We start from the raw sequence: 17,433 nt of genomic DNA, 5'->3' as shown, positions 1-17,433 counted from the left end.
CCCACCTACCTTTGCTAAGAATTTTGTGGAGTTATTACATGACACACTTAGCGGAATTGTTTCAAGGTTTCCTAACTCGCAGCTATTTATTTTTGGCGATTTTAACTACCCAAATATTAACTGGTCACAAGATATTCCTATTTGCGTGCCTTATTCTTCTGAAAGCAACGATTTCCTAAATCTCTGTGCAGATTTTAATCTTTCGCAATTAGTAACCGAGCCCACGAGAATTACGTCCTCAGCATCCAACGTTCTTGATCTAATTTTAACTACGTCTAAGGACCTCGTAGAGCCGATCTCTTATCTTCCAGGTCTTAGCGACCATTTAGCCTTGCATTTTTTCCTGAAAAGTCCTAAGAACAATCCTGCTGATTGTGTCAAACACATCCGTGATTACGCCAGAGCCGACTTTGAATCCATAAACCGCGAGCTATGTACATTCATGGGCTCTTATATGCAGAATTTTTCAGAACGATCGGTTGAAGGCAATTGGTGTCTGTTCAAAGATAAAATTACTTCATTGATCACCAACTACATTCCCTGTCGTGTTGTCAAATCAAACTCGAAATCGCCTTGGTATAATACGACTTTAAAAAGGCTGTCTAATAAGAAAAAGCGCTTGTTTCGAGCAGCTAAATCATCAATGTCTCCCGATCGCTGGGCCGCGTACCATTCGGCAGCTGAAGTATACAAATTGGCCGTCGATGAAACTAAATATAACTTCTTCAGCATAAAATTACCCTCAATGCTCACTAACAATCCAAAACAGTTTTGGAACTTAGTCAACCCTGCCGACAAACATTTAATACAACTTAAAAATTCAGGCGGAGAGGTGATTTCTGGTGAAGATTGCGCTATGACTTTCAACGAAAGTTTCATCAGTGTCTTTAGTGATTTCTTAGGTGCCAACCATCCCGTACTGCCATCTTCTGATTTTTTGCCCATGTTACCAATTGTGTTTGATCCAACCGGTATTGTTAAAATTATTGAAAACCTCAAGCTGTCGTCGGCATCAGGTGTCGACGAGATAAACGCGAAATTTCTAAAAAATACCAAAATGTACTCCTCAATCATCTTGTCATCTTTGTTTCAACAATCACTTGATCATGGCGTCTTACCCGAGGACTGGAAGGTAGGGAAGGTTGTTCCAATTCACAAAGCTGTTACCGTTTCTCCCCTTTCAATTACAGGCCAATATCTCTTACTAGCGTACCCTGCAAAATCATGGAGCACATAATTTCTTCACAGCTCTCGCGTTTCCTGGAGTGCAACTCCTTCTTTAGCCCTTTTCAACATGGATTCCGCAAATCTTTCTCGTGCGATACTCAGCTTTTAGTTTTCACCCACAACCTCCACTCTGCTCTGGACCGTGGATCTCAGACTGACTGCATCTTTCTGGACTTTGCAAAGGCTTTCGACAAGGTAACACATAAACTACTACTATAGGCAACCTGCAATGCTGTTTGGTTTGGCGCCATCTAGCGACTGAAACAAGAAATATTGGGTACCCCTGGGAGTGGCGGCTGCACTGTTCAAACGTGAGCTTTTACTCTGGTGGCGCCGCTTAGCCTAGTGTCTGAAGCAAGAAATACTGGGTATCCCAGGAAGCGGTGATCGCGTAACGTGCCAGTAGAGCGGAAGCTACGGCCCTGGCGGGCCAATCGGAACGTGACTGCCTATCACCGGAGCGCGCCTCAACTCCGGAGAAGTATCAGGCTTTTCGCTGCGTCATGCTCCAATATCTGTGCGTCGCGCTCGTATACGTCGCGCATTTCGAAGCCTTCGGCACGCAATGTGGGGCTTATCGTTCACCGTTTGCCAAGTTACAACGAGACAGTGTATAACCGTGCGCTCTCACGCTGCTGGCGCCGCCTGGCCGTTGCCGGTTGGCTATACAAGCTTAGCCTACTCAGTATTGATCCATGTATCTTATCTTGGTTAGAGTGTTTCCTCACTAACAGATCGCAATTTGTAACTGTCAATAACAAAAACTCGTCATCGTCCCTCGTTAAGTCCGGTGTACCACAGGGTTCTGTCCTAGGCCCCCTCTTATTCTTAGTATATATAAATGACCTACCTACTAGCATTTCCTCCTCCATAAGCGTATTTGCGGATGATTGCGTTGTTTACCGTGAAATTACTAATGACTCTGACGTACACATAATTCAATCTGATTTAAATGCAATTTCTCCCTGGTGTGATGCTTGGCACATGAAACTAAACACTATGAAGTGTAAGACAATGAGGATTTCTCGCAAAGCAGCACTCTGTCCTAACTACTTCCTATCAAATAACATCCTTGAAAACGTATCAACTTACAAATATCTAGATGTTCATATCTCTTCTGACCTATCATGGAAAACTCACACCGAATATATCGTTAATAACAGTAACCGCATGCTTGGATATTTAAGACGTAACTTTTCTCTAGCTCCATCATCATTAAAATTACTACTTTATAAAACACTGGTGCGACCAAAACTTGAATATGCATGCTCGGTCTGGGATCCCGGTACAGAAAGCCTCATATCAGCGCTTGAAGCCATCCAAAACCGGTCAGCACGTTTTATATTATCAAACTACCATCGTACATCAAGCGTCACATCCATGAAAGCTAGTCTCTCACTGCCCCCTCTTTCCACTCGTCGCACTATCTCCCGTCTCTGTTTATTCCATAAAATTTACTATGCCAATTCACTCTTGAAAGAACAACTAATCAGTGCTCCCATCTACGTATCCTCTCGCCTCGATCACTGCTGCAAAGTTGGTATACCCACTTCCATTTCAAATTCTTTTTTCAGATCTTTCATCCCAAAAACATCTCGTGATTGGAACGGCCTTCCCTCACCCATTGCGTCCATTGGCGATTTTGTCCTCTTTAAAGAAGCTTTAACAAGTTACTATTCACGATCTGTGCCGGACTAACCATTTTCAGCGTTTTTTGTACTTCCGTTGCCCACCCCCTCTGTAATGCTTCGGCCCTGAGGGTATAATAAATAAATAAATAAATAAATAAAGAGTTTTATATGTTGGTTGTCTCAGCTGCTGCCATGTATAAGGGCAACCCGGAGCCAGTCTAGCTGCTTTTAGCAGCTTTTTGTCTGGGGACCCCTCCAGTACTTCTGGAAAAATAAAGCTCATTGTATTGTATTGCATTGTAAATGAAGCCCTGAGATGCGTTCCAAGTTGTGAGCAAGTATGCCTTATCGCTGCTCAAGGAGGTCGGTGGGTCCACCTTAAAACGGGTGGGCCAATCTGAGCGCTGCAGAAGTGCAATTTGGAAAATGCCGTTTTGATTCCGAGTTAGAGCTTCACCGTGGTAAGTGCAAAGGGGATGCATTTACAGGCTGTGCGAGCCTTGTGCTCGCTATCCTCCGGCTCGTAATCTTATGAGCCTCTAAATTATTTTTTTCCACCGCTAAACATTAACGAAAACAAAAACAACTGAAAATGAAAAAGCTGTATTAATATCTTGACGATCCTAAATTCTTCCGTTTTTCTTGTGTGTATATGTGTGTGTGTGTTTTTGTGGGTAGCAATTTTATTTCAGTAGCGAAATGTGCAGGTGAACAAAAATAATCGGCAACTAATAACAAATACTCACGCAAGCTATTTTAAAATATTATACTAAGTTCAAAGTTCGTGGTCGGAAATGCAAACCACTCCATGAAGCTTTTGATCTAATATCGAGATATTTTCAGTTCTTCAAATCTCCAACGCACAGGTATGCGCGACACCGTTAGCACGAACACGACGTCGACGCTTTTCGCTTTTTACTCTAAAAGGACGTTTGCAGAAACCATAATTCAGTTGTTTAAATTATCGCCCCAATTAACCCCTCCCCACACTTAAAAAATTAAATAATAGTCTTTCAATTAAAAAAAATGGAAAATAAAATAACCGTCTGTCGCGTGTTTGCGTTATCGGGCTGTGTACACTGTGAACTGCATTCAAACTGACAACTATGTCGCTGCAGTTCGATGCGCGCTACTTCTTTATAGCGCTCTCTTATCTTGTACATCATCGGCGGCGAGTATACAGCGGCGACAAACGGCTCGCTTCATTATGCCGTGCGAATTCCTCGACGAAACAGAAGCGACGGGACGCGCGTGCGTTGGGAATGTAAAGTAGCCGCGTCCGACAACAATGGCAGGAAGTGCCGCATCGCATGCCGAAGTGGCTATATCTCAAATGCGCCTTGTTATGTCGACGGCGCGTCCACTCCTAGTTACTTCTTAAAGAGCGGCTAATCACATGCTCCGAGAAACGTCCGCTCTTTTCGTCGAGAGCAAAAGCTCATTCGTTCTAACGCCATGTTCCACTCCGTGTTCGCTGTGCGGAAAAGAAAAGAGGGGAACTACAAGCGACCGCACTTAGCGAGAACACGCAATGTGTCGCTTTTTCATTCGGCAAGGGGGCCCCCTTGTTAAGGCGCACGCAAATTTGTTCGTGTATCTTTGACCTCTGCGAATGTCGAGTCGGCGGTCGGATAAGCTGCCTAATTGGCTCTGTCTTACTAGCTGCGCTATTCTGCCGAACTTTTTTTTTTTTTCGCGTATTTATAATAGTTTACGTTAAAATAAAACGGAACCAAGAACGAACCTTTTTACGGAGCATGTAGAGTAGCCAGCTTCGGACAGTACGAAACCAGTTCAATTAATGTTTTAACCAACGAAGTGAGATACAGAGAGAGAGAGGGAAAGCAAGTGTAGAAAAGAAAAGGCTGGTGTTGTTAAACAAGATGCCCAGTGTCCTTTGTGGCGCTTGGTAATGAATGCGCTGGTAACGAGGCTCCCTTAAACACTAAAACTTGTCCACCCTTGTAGCTTTTGCAATGTACAACTTGTAATGAACTTCATGGCCAGTGCAATTTGCACGACGTCGGCAGTGGTTGGAAATAATAAACGATCGAGTCAGGTAACCACTCGCCTTTCGAGGTGTGGAATTTATAGTCCAACTGACGATCAGCTTATCTTGCATTAATAATTCGTTGACCAGTGCATACTACAATTAGGCGGATTTAAAAAGTAGTGGGGGGGGGGGGGGGGATACCCCCTTCCCCCCCCCCCCCCCCCTCCCGGCCAAGTACCCCAAGGTCAACTGTTTTAACGTAAAAATAAAAGACATACACCAGCTTCTTCTAGGAAGAAATGCTTAGTTTTCGATGGCATGGCAGATATTAGGTAGAAAAAAATAGATGCGCGGGCAACACTTCGCCGGCCAAAGAAGAGTATACGTCGAAAACGTTGTGTTCGATATTTTTAGCAAATTTGGGGTATGCCCTGTTCTTAAAATGGTGAATAAAATGTTCTTCAAAACAAGCACAACGTAAGATAACGTGCTATTTATATTTTATTTAGGACCTTAAAGTTAACTATCATTATTTAATACCGCGCATATTGAGACTTGCTTGCATTTAACAAACAAAAAAGATAGCTCAAACATTTTTTTTTGTCGCTGTATTTTGCATTAGAGCTGGCTGTGGATGATATGTATGGTCATTTTTTTGTCGAACCAAGTATCTTTCTTGCGTGAATTCAGCGGAGCCGCAACATTGCGGGCTTTCTTTTTTACATTTGTCTCTCCGTTTTACGCTTTAGTTCCTGGCACTGCCAGCCGAATATCCGCATCCTCATTATACATCTCGCGTGTCTCATCGTCGTGTCTGGGCCGTACGGGCAATCAATTTACGAGTCCGGTCGGTTGATGACCGGCCGTCTTCGTTCCTAGGACGCGCCTTCTCGCTACGCAGACCCCTCCTCACGCTTCATCAGCACGCAACTTCCAACTAATCCTAGCAAGGAGCTATAGAAGAGACGCCCTTCGTCTCGGCAGCGCCGCCGAGACGGGCTCATTTCTCCAAAGATGTCTCACTTTTGCTTCTTGTCTTCATTTCTTCTCTTCTTCCACTCAAATTAAACGAGCCCGTGTGCAGAATGCACTAAACAAGCCTTACGTCGACGCTGCCTGTATACTACCCGCCAGATTAGAAGTCTGGCTTTCGGAGAAGAAGTAGCGTTATTATCCCGTCTATATTGAATCCCGTAAAAAAGAGCTTTGGGAAATTCTCGGAGCGTTCGAAAGGCGGTCGTCGTCGTCGGTAGCAGCGTTGCGTGCGTGTCCGTGTGCTTAAAAATTGGAGGTGAAACGCAAAGATTCGAGTGCTCGGCGCGCGAAGTCGCGAGGATAGAGATAACGTCCAGGGATGCTGAGCCGCCGTCTAAGGAAGGCATTTGTCTGGATCGAGTGACTACCGGCGAGATGTGCGTGCAAGTTCGGGGAATCTCGACTGGGGGCAGTGGGTTTTATAAATCCCCGCGTGCTCTCTGGCTCCATGCCTGTTGACTTTTCACTTTATTCTGCGGGTGTATTAGCGCGTCAGTGGCCCCTCCGAGGTGAAATGCCTAAAATAGCTCATTTCTCAAGCCTGCTTTTTTTTATCTTCTTTCTTTCTTTCTTTCTTTCTCTCTCACTCTTTCTGCAAACGTTTTGCTTTTTAATAAAACAAACTACGAGCTTACAATTTAGGACGAAAGCTTATACGAACATGTTGAAATAAAAAGAGCTCAAAAAGACACGGGTGAGTGGGAAAAAAATCATGAGCCACCATTCCACTCTGAGGAGGTGGATGACCAGCAAAGCTGTTTAGCACACGACACAGACGTGACACAGAAATTTGAACAAGGATTCGAACAGATTTATACATGATCTTCATTGGTGCTGTTTGCCGGCCGCCGCCGCCGCTGACATTCTCGTTTCCGTTCCCGTCGTTGCTCTTCAAAGGCGCGTTGCTCTTCGGGAGTCAGGACTAGGCTGCCTATATGTTTCCGCTCCGCTTTAGGGTGGCGCCAACTTCTTGTTAACCTTTCCCAGATCCTCTCCCACCGCCATTTTTTCCCACTTCTTATTGCGCTAAACGTAAACAACGTTGAGTTTCTGTAGTCCCGACACACCGGCAACACTGTGAGGCCACTTCCGTTTGCGTTCATAAGAGGAGTGGGAGGCTCAGCGGGATGGCGGTCGTCGTGGCTGTCGCTCTCTTTAATTGGGTGTTTCATATATTGAAGTTGCGAGCACAAAGTATGCGTTGCTTTTATCGAAACGCGAGTTCCCGCGACAAAACGGAGCGCAACAGACCGGCATTGAACGCCGAAACCTCGCCGTCGGAACGAGAGCGGTGAGCGCTCCCTAGCCCCAACGAGGATTAGCGGCGTAGTCCTAGCGCACGACCGGCGAGTGTGACAAAATGGTCGACGAAAACAGCGGAGGTTGCCATGGTGACGAGGTAGGCAACACTGGTTTGTCGGTAACAGGTATCACAAACGTTGTCGCCACCCTAAACAGCGGAGCGGCGGAAACATGTAGGCACCCTAGTCAGGACTATACACGTCCTTCCCATTACAACGAGAGAAGTGAAATTGGAGAACGGCAACTTGTCTTTCTGGTTTTTTATATACATTCGCGTGGACGACTATTGTTGCCCCGAAGAGCTGGAGGAAACTATAGACACGCGAGTCGGGACCGCCACCGGGCGGAAGGTAGACACGCACACGCGAGAGGAGACCGCCACCCCGGGAGAGCAGAAGGAAACTAGGCACGCAAGCGCTTGAAATGACAACAAAGAGAGGGCGCTGCGAGTTTTTGTTGACGCACATGAAAAATCCACGGAACACTGGCCATAAACAGCTTTTGCTGTAAAAAGTGGACAGGACGAGCACTGACTAACAACTCACGTTCTAAGGCTTGTCTGTGTCTTTTTGCGCTTTTTTTATTTTACTTTGCATAACTAATCTGCCTGCCAGTTCGTTTTCCTAATAGAGGCAGGTAATTCGGAACACTTGGATCCAAACCATGTCTTATTATTATTTTTTTCAAAAGCAAGCTGTGTAGTTTACTCAAGCGCAACGTTTGTGGGCTTTGACTGCTTCAAAACAAAACGTTTTACAACATCCTCGTTGAAGAGCGGCAGATATATTGGCGAGGAGATCGAACTATCTTGTGGGAGCTTTGCTTTGCTCGCTCTCCCCAGAGCTTGCTTTGGTGTTTACTCAACACAATGCTCGTGAACTGGACGGATTCTTTACGTCATCTTGCTCGCTTGGGACGCAAAAGGGATATTATTGATTGATTATCTGGAAAACAGTAGGAGAATAACAGCCGAATACTATACAAAAGTTCTTCGCAAACTGCGTGAGGCAATCGTGGAGAAACGACGAGGATAATGACAAGAGGAATCCTGCAAGACAACGCCCCGTTCGCAAGGCTCGCGTTGCCCAGGCTGTCATTCGAAACTCGAGAGTGTGCTCTCGAAGAGCTTGACCACCCACTCTACAGCCCTGATCTGGCCCCTATGTGACTTTTTTTGATGACCTGAGTCACTGCGAACTGCCACAGAGCAGTGACTTGACGAGCAGGAAGACATTTCTTTTCTTCAAGGTATGAAAAGCCTTCAAGGGAAATGGCAGAAGTGCATTAGTGTAAAAGGGGATTATGTTTAAAAATATATTTTTTTTCAAAGATATGATAGTTTTCTCTACATGCGAGTTGCAAAACTTTCTGATCACCCCTCGTATTTGTTCGTTCGGTCCTTCACTGTCACTCCCGAGTGTTCAGCAGCTCTGCAGAGATTATGGCGTATCGTGTCGCAGGGCTGGAGTGTGCGACTCCGAGCCCTACACTCTTTCAGAGGTACTCGTGATAAAAAAATAATCCTAAAAATAATCGTTGCAATACATAAACTGTCGGAAAGAGTTGTGGACTCTGTAGTACTACGCGAGTTACCGCGTTCAGGTCATCTACAGGGCCCCACCCTGAGACCCCTGTTTCTCGATCGAACCACACCCGCTTTTTTTCTGGTCTCAGTCGCCCGGGGATCGCGTGCGCGTCCCATGGGGAATCTCAGGGCACACGCTCGCCTCGAGCCCGGCAGCGACCCTTTGTGCGCATTCTCACGGCGTTCCGCACGAGCAACACGAGGCTCGTCGTTGGATACGCGAGCACGAGCATGCAGAGCTGCCCTGGGACGTCGCTCCCCGTAGAAGGACGGCGACGTCCGTGGCGGCGGCGATGCGCGCCTTTTAATGGCGAGTTGGCCAAATTATATGCCCCGGCCATCGTTGGCGCCCGACGAATCCTCCGCGGGTCTCGGCGGAGAGCCGCCATTTTTCGCAGCCTCCTAGCACGCATTTACCGCCTCGTTAGTCGCTGTGTGTGTACGCGCTGCATGCTTACGACGCAATCGAGGGGTGGCGTTTTTTTTTTTTCCGGCGTGATTTCGTAATTTCGGTGGGCATGCGGCTTTTAAAATGATTTTCGTGACTCGGACGGGTGCCGCCAGCGTCGATCCTGCCGGTGGCGAATTAGTGTCTCCCTTGGGTCAAGTGCAGCGCACGACGAATGCTGTTCTGTAGACGCCCGAAGGAGCGCATGCGCGTCTTCGGAAGTACGTCGTAATGACAGGCCGCCAACTCGTCAGATTTCTTTATTGCGTGCGAACGCGTCCCGTGAAGCCCCCGGCTTGGTTCTGCGGAGGCCTCTTCTTCACAGGCACGCTTGCTTCCGCTTGCGAGAAGCAGGGTTGCTTACCTCAGTTGTGAAACTCCTTTCAGTGTGGCTCCCGTCGTTTGAATCGCCATCTAGATTTTCGTTTCAAAACTGTGTGTTCCTTAGAGGACGATGAAAGGACATGTAGACACCGTACTTCAAAACATACGTATTTCAAAGAATGCACTCCAATTACCACGGCAGCCGTCTCCCAGAAACGGTGGCGCGTCGAGGGCTCTGCGTGAGGCGAGCCATTGGGGGGGGGGGGGGGGGGGGGGGGGGGGGTAAGGGGGGGGGGGTTGTAAGCAGCGTTTTTGGGCAGTTTCGTAACTGAGCTAATCTGGCAACGTTGGAGTGAACGCGTTTCTTGGCGGACAGAAGTGGCATATTTCGGCGTCCTGAAGTAAATTGTAATAAGGTTGATAGCTAGGCTAGTTGGTAATGGTTGTACATAATGGAATAAAGCAGCGCAAAGATACAAAATGGAAGCCACAAACAAGAGAGGACAGAGCGCTGACTTGAGACTAAAGCTTCTTTACTCGAAGAACAAGGAAAAGAAAAAAAAGAAAAAACGGCAAAGAAAACAAAAACATGTTAATCCACGCAATTGTACGCGCACCTGTCGCCCATGGTAGCTGACTACGGCATGCACTGGACCCTCATTGTCAACTTCAGGAAGTTCCAGCTCCTTGCCATACAACGCCACTGATGCTGCGCTGATACACTTTTCTCCTCTGCTCTGGATGTGGAAGTCCTCCAGCAACTCGCGTGTCGCTTTGTCCCTGTGTCGTCCCACAACAGTGGTAGCACACAAAAAAAAAAAAGCGGCTCGCACAGGCACTTTTTGCAGTGAACCGACAGGTGTCCTCCCACTGTCGCTCCGAGGGTTTACCTGTGTTCGCGGAGCCTTTCATTCATGCAACGTCCCGTTTGTCCCACGTAGGATCGGCCGCACGAGAGGCGAATACTGTACACTACTCCCATGACATATGAGACGGACGGCCTGACGTGCTTCTTACTACACTTGTTGCTACTACATCTACCTAGGTGAAGTGCACTGTGCCATTCAAAGAGAGCTAGGCGGCACGGATGTTATTCAGATAATCCGCTACGTAGACGAAGTTTTGGTATTTCTCAGAAGATCTGGATTATTCGAAAAGTTGGTCGACAAAGTGGTGGCGATATTCGAGAAGTATGAGGGAGGCCTTACGTTTACCTTTGAGGACCCAAACGAAGGGGTACTACAGTGCCTGGAACTTTCTCCTGTGCCTATAGAGACTCGCGTGTCTGCTGGACCTACAGTCCACGATCCAAGAAAGGCATCTTCGACTGGAGGTCGGGCCACTTCAAAGTTGGGAAGAGAGGCATCGTTCTATCGTGTCCGAGCTCGGCACTCAAAACCGCATGCCTCCGCACTCTGGGGGACAGCTTCAGGCTACAGACTGACAGACTAAGGAAAGCTGGTTATCCAACGACACTACTTTCAGACGTCGCAAGCAAACTGCTGAAGAAAGTAAACAGTAGCCAGTCTACACAACGGGATATATAACTCAAGCGACCTGTAGTTATCCCGTACTTGCACAAGATTTCTTTCAATTAAAAAAAAAAAAATGTTGGAAACCGATATGGAATTCCTGTGGTTTTCCCAGCACCACAAAGAATGAGCCAGATTTTCCCCAGAGTTCATGCGAAGGCAGAGGAACAAGTGTAGTAAGAAGCACGTCAGGCCGTTCGTCCCATGTGTCACGGGGGTAGTGTACAGTATACCCCTCTCGTGCGGCCGCACCTACGTGTGGACAAACGGGACGTTGCCTGAATGAAAGGCTCCGCGAACACAGCTGTACTTCCTCAGAGCGACAGTGAGATAACACCTGTCGGTTCATTGCAAAGGGTGCCTGTGCGAACCGTTTTTTAGTGCCACCACCACCTTGGGACGACACAGGGACGAAGTGACACGGGACGTACTGGAGGCCTTCCACATCCACAGGTGAGGAGAAAAGTGTATCAGCGCAGCATCAGTGGCGTTGTCTGGCAAGGAGCTGGAATTCCTAAAGTTGACAATGAAGGTCCAGTGCATGCCGTAGTCAACTACCACGGGTGAAAGGTGCGCGTGCAATAGACTTTTTGCGAAATCCCCCAAGCGCCCCGGCCCGCGCGCGAGGAGTTGTGGGAGAGACTGCCCCTGGCCTGGCCGCTCTGCCTTGAGATCGTGTTGCCTTGTCGCTTGTCTCCTCTCAATCCTTTGTTTTTCGATTCTATTATCTCTTTCTATCTTTTCCAGCGTATTTTGTTTTTGCTTCTAAGTGTTTCTATTCTCTTCGGCGCGCGATATTTCTTGTATATATATAGTATTTGTGACTTTATTTTGCCTTCTTCTACGGGAGTGACGGACAACACGCCGCTTTGCGCGTCGTTCCCCGTGTGAGTACTACTATTGCTATCGATTCCTAACGCGCTGTTGGCTGCTCATTTTTGGTTAATTTGACCAGCGTGCAGTCGAAAGGAGCGGAGCCCTTTATGAACACCCGCGCACATGTCATAGGGGTAGGCAGAGCTCTGAATCAAGAATCGCGACGCGAGAGCCGAGTGCGCTGCGATTTGGCCGCCCGCGCTCGCTCCATTCACCCGCACTGCAGCGTATGCCTTCGAGTTCCGCTTACTTGACCAAGATACAGCACGAAGCTTTGTCGCCACGAACCATTTGTCTGAATGTTTGCGAAGCTGAAGAATATGCAACGCTGCGGTGCCTGACAACTGCGCGCTGCGGCGGAATCTTTCGCAAACGCCGACGGCTCAATGTTGCGGCTTGAATGCGTCTATGGCATGCCTTCGTAATCTATCTGCTAAGTTGTTGTCAGTTGCCAACGCCTTTTTTGAATTGCAGAGATGTGTTGCCGCGAATCATTGGTCCGAATGCCTGCGAAGCCGCAACACCGTTCGTCATATCCAACGCTCCGGTGTCTGAAAAACGTTTCAAAGCACAGCGTTTAAAAGGCGTTTCACCGTATACTCCATCAAACAAACAGTTTTAAAACTAAAATGCGCCAGTCCGGGAAGTACATGGCTTCTGAAATCTAGCCCAGTGCTGCGCTCCGCCGCCATGATCTTCCCAAGGGCTGCACGTTGCACATGCCTCTTGCATCGACGCACTTTGCGCTACTTTTTTAGATATGACGGGGCTTTATCGGAGGCGGACTGAGTGAGTGAGCTCACGAGCGGGTGCATGCCGGACGGCGGACGGACATACGGACTTGGCTAGACCCTAAGGAGCTACGCCCCTAAAACTGTCACGTACACTGATCAGTGGTCACGAACTAGGAGTGGTATGCGAAGATGATTCTTTATTCACGCGCACGTACTGCAATGCCGGATGACGCTCTGTTAATACATCGTACAAAAGACAGCCTGCAAACACGAGTCACCGCAATATCCGTGGTTCGAATGCCTCGTGGCTTGTTTCTCCCGTGAGCTTATTGCCAAAGCGACATTCGAAGCACGGATATCGCGGTGAATCGCGTTCGAATCCCTTTGCAGACTGTCTTTTGTACAAAGTACAAGTAGTGTGACCTCGGCTTAAGATCACTCGAGCCCCCCTCCCCCCCCCCCCCCCTCCCCACCCCCAGTAAAAGTTTGGGTGTTCAGTATAGCTTGCCAAGTTGCGAACGTTTACATTAAAACTTTGAAACATTTTAGAGATACTCCTCGGTCATTCGCGAAACCCACGCGTTTGACTTCATAGCCTTTATCTTGGAAAAGTATCTTCCGAAAAATGTACGTGTGGCAGCAAACCATTCCATCCTGCCCCGATGCGTGATTTCGTCTTGAAACAGGACAAAGTCGCTCGTCGCAAAAAGGCATTCTTAAGCTTATTGTAAGTTTGGGAACCAACTGAACAGCGAACTCTATCTGGCTAATCTCTTGAGTCAATATGTCCGGTTATACGGAATTTGCAACGAAACACACCTCTTGTCCCGGTGTGCGTGTTTGGATTTGAGCGTGGCGGGGGAGCATCTCTGGGGGAGTACCTGGGGCTGGGCATTATGGCCTCGCGAGACGTAGGTTGCCGACCCCTGCTAGAGTATGGTAGTGCTGACGTCCCAAGCCACGACTCTCAAAGACATCCAGACAAAGGGCTCGGGAATAATTTAGAACACCGGGATGAAGTGTTCGTGCCTCTAAAATCTCGGTCACACTACGCATCACCGGCAACGCAGCCACGCAGCGCCAAAAATCTCTACCATAGCTCTCCACCCACCAAATGGGGCTCCTTAAGCTGGTGCGTCGCTTTGACCCAGCTCGCGTTTGAACATCTAAAGCAGCTCAAAGTGGTCACGCAGGAGGCTGACTTGCAATATATATATATATATATATATATATATATATATATATGCATATGGACCACTTTACTCGTATTTTCGCCACAAACTAAAATAAGAAAGCAAAACAGAACAGATCAGAATATCACATCAGTTCTCGGCATAAAGGAACAACTCAGCAGACAAAAAAGACGTGCGCAGCCTAAAAAGAATCGTTTTGTCCCAAGGTAATAACGCGAGTGTTTTCGCACGACTTTCTCGCCCGCCTTTATAGAAGCGAGGCAGCTCGCTCGAAGGAATGCCTCGTTGGCTCCCCGCGCCCGCTGAACGCACGCACGCTGCTCCCCGGAGCACCGCGTGCGGCACATTCCCGTGAGAGGGGCCCGTGTTTCCGTGCACGGCCCTCGCGTGGTCCCTCCATGCGCCGACGGCCGGGACGTGAGCATCGCGTGCCATTATACAACGCCACGCTTCCCATGCCGGGTCGGTCGGACATGCCACTCTCGCCGGTCCTCGTTTTGAATATTCCCGCATGCACATCACTCGAGCGAACCTTCTTCGTACATGCACGCAATACTACCCACAACAAGGCGAGGCCCGCGCAGACTGACGCTTTGCGGGTGTCTCTTGTCGTCGAGCTTCGGCCTGTCTGCCGTTTGAGGCGAGTCGAGGATCCACTAGCTGTGACGTCATCTGTAGGCCTTCTCATCCATAGGTGACGCTGGTGCACGTCCATCCGAATGTACGTTTTCGGACAGGGGGCGCGCGAGTGACAGCAGCGCCGAGCGGACGGGCATCTCTTCGGGACGGCGAAATGGGTGATGCGCGAGGTTCCGAGATGGGGCTGCATGCAGCCTCGGTGCACGCGGTGACCGCCGTGACGTTGCGTGTCCGCGCGCGCCCTTCTGGTTCGTCCTTCCGTGCAACGCTTTGTTGCGCGAGACACACGCGCGTGCCTGCGCATGTCCGGTAACGAGGGTCCCTCACTTCGTCGGCTGCTTCAGCCGCGAGGCCGGCGTTGAAGCATGGCTGGGAACGCTCTGGACAGACGGGGTTCGGGTTCGATTGAACGCAGGGCAGATGAAGCCGGAAGTATTGGGGGACTTCGCGAATTTTCGCGCTCACTGAGTTTGCAAGGTTGTGGGGTTCTTAATTTGTAATTGTCATTACGTTACCTCCTCGGCACTGTCTGTGGAAGTGGCTAGTCAGTCGGGGCAACACCGCCTACAGTAATCGAAGCCCGTGCACCAGAATTATGACGTCATCACGGTGAGGTCGAGCGGAGGCGCCGGTTGGATACGAGTGCTGCATCAGTGCTCGGCGGGCCTCGTGTCCAATCAACGCGTCGAGGGGCGTTCAGCATCGGGCTCGGGTCCAATTTCTGAGCATGGCACCATCCGACTGTTATGATGTTCCAAGGATGGTGTCGGTCAGGGCCTTCGGTAATTAAACAACTTATGCCTACGCTCTAATCGTAATGCGACGAACACGCTCGTAGCTGGTTGAATGTTTGTTACGCGATCAACATCAACGTATACTCCGAGGCTCAAGAGGCGCGGAATATTAACCTTCTAATCGGGGCGTCTAAGCTCAATAAATTTCAGAAAATTTTTTTTGTCTACTTTGTGTCTACGTGTGACATATTTTTATGCGTCCTACCCCAAACGGCCAACCCACGAATCGACTCAGATATGACGTGGCCAGGGGACGTTCCGCGTACGAAAGTCGTAGTCATAGGCCGGGTATGAATAAAGTCACCGAGAGTCATAGTTCGTTTCAGCCTCAAACGCATCCGACGCTGAGGGAACTTATCAAGGAGCGTCAAAGGCGCAAATCACTGGGCCTTTTCTTAATTTATGATTGGTTCAGCGATTCTAGAACACGTACAGATAGATGATGAACACATGACGGTGTGATTTTAACGTTGTTTGATTGGCACCATCAGCTCGTAGCGTCGACTGCTTCTGGATTAAAAAAACGCAGGCCGTGATTTATTATACGTGCACGATTTTTAGTTCGTGATCCGTTCTACGGCATCCTCGGCGTTCTTATTGCCTAATGCCACAATCTTATTGGCTGCTGAAGTCGGTGACATATTACGAAAAAACCGGCAAGTGCCCCACAAAGGGACAGGTATTTTTACTCGAGCCAATCGGGTCCAAGCGTTTCTGTGACGTCACGATCTTACGAACCAATCTCGTGCTTTTTTTCGAACGAATAGTTTTGTGGAGTCGTGAGACGTGATGTTTCAAACAGCCGCTTTATAACATCCGTAGGATTAGAATGGCTCGAGTCCCGGGAGCACCACACGCGCACCCGATTGCGTGCCTCAGTAGTCCTCTTCTTCCTCACATCAGCGGGCCGCTACAGGTGCCCCCCTGCTAGAATCGGAGCTGCTGCGCAGAGCTCGAACGCCAGCCGTGGCTGGCTGAGCGAGCCCGCAAGATCGGGGTAGCCCAACGGAGCGCTGGACTGAGGGCATTGACCGTGACATCAAAGTCGTCCCACTTGTGGGACAATAAAGTTTATGGTGATGATGATACACTATTGCGCGAAGGAATGATGTTTATAATTGCTGCCCAGTGTACGTGTTTCACAGGCTTGGTTCTGTATGAAGTCGCACTGTTATCGATGTGGGCGGCTTTTAGGCGGTCTAAGCTCACGACTTCGTGTCGTCCATTCATCTCTAAAGTAAACGTCTTCGTGTCTCTGCGAAGTACTTTGTAGGGACCATCATATTGTGGATCGAGTGATCTTCGGGCTTTGTCTCTTCTCACAAATACATGGGTTGATGTTTGTAGATCTTGGCGTGTGTGTAAGCGTTGAAATTTATTTTAAAACCAAGAAAGGGGAGGGGGAAGGAAGACCGGAACAGTGTGGCCACTCCTTCTAATGGGGGCCTGCCAGTCCCGGTCTGAGCAACAAAGGAAAAGGGAAAGAGAGAGAGAGAGAGAGAAGGAAGAAAGGGAAGGAAGGTTCAAACAAGACACACACTGATCAAAAGATATTAAGTGGTGTCTAGTCCAGCACTGTCAGGTCTGCCACCTCAATGGCAGAAGGTCATGTTACCCGTCACAGTCACAGACCTTGCGCCAAGCCGGGCCCGCCGTACTGGAAACTGGAAGGAACACCAAGCATTAAAGATGGTCAGCCAAGCCGGTGTCTTCCAGGAATGTCAGAAGCAGCGCGAATGTTTTCGTAGCGATGCGCCTGGGACCTGGCGGGAAAAGCAGGTGCGAAAGGTTCTGCCTTGCTGCGCCTATTTGACGAAGTTCAAGGTGGAGTCTAGAACGCTGAGCGTCTAAGGTTGGGCAGTCGCAAAGGAGATGTTCTATATCCTCGGGAATTTGGCATGTCTGACAGTGTGGGCTGTCCACGCGCTTGATGCGGTAAAGCCAAGAAGCCGTAAAAGCTGAACGTGTTCTGAGTCGGTGAAGAAGGGCTGCTTCTGGGCGGCCGAGTTTGGTGGGGACCGGTGATGGTGGGGTTCCTCCAGCTACGCCCACGTCCGGGTGTCTTTTTTGCGTCTCACGTGCGATGAGAAGCCTGGCCTCGTTGATCTTCGGCACGTGGA

This window comes from Ixodes scapularis, unplaced genomic scaffold (assembly GCF_016920785.2).
Source record: "Ixodes scapularis isolate PalLabHiFi unplaced genomic scaffold, ASM1692078v2 PGA_scaffold0__279_contigs__length_252992795, whole genome shotgun sequence".
Taxonomy (NCBI): Eukaryota; Metazoa; Arthropoda; class Arachnida; order Ixodida; family Ixodidae; genus Ixodes; species Ixodes scapularis.
This window is presented reverse-complemented; position numbering follows the sequence as displayed.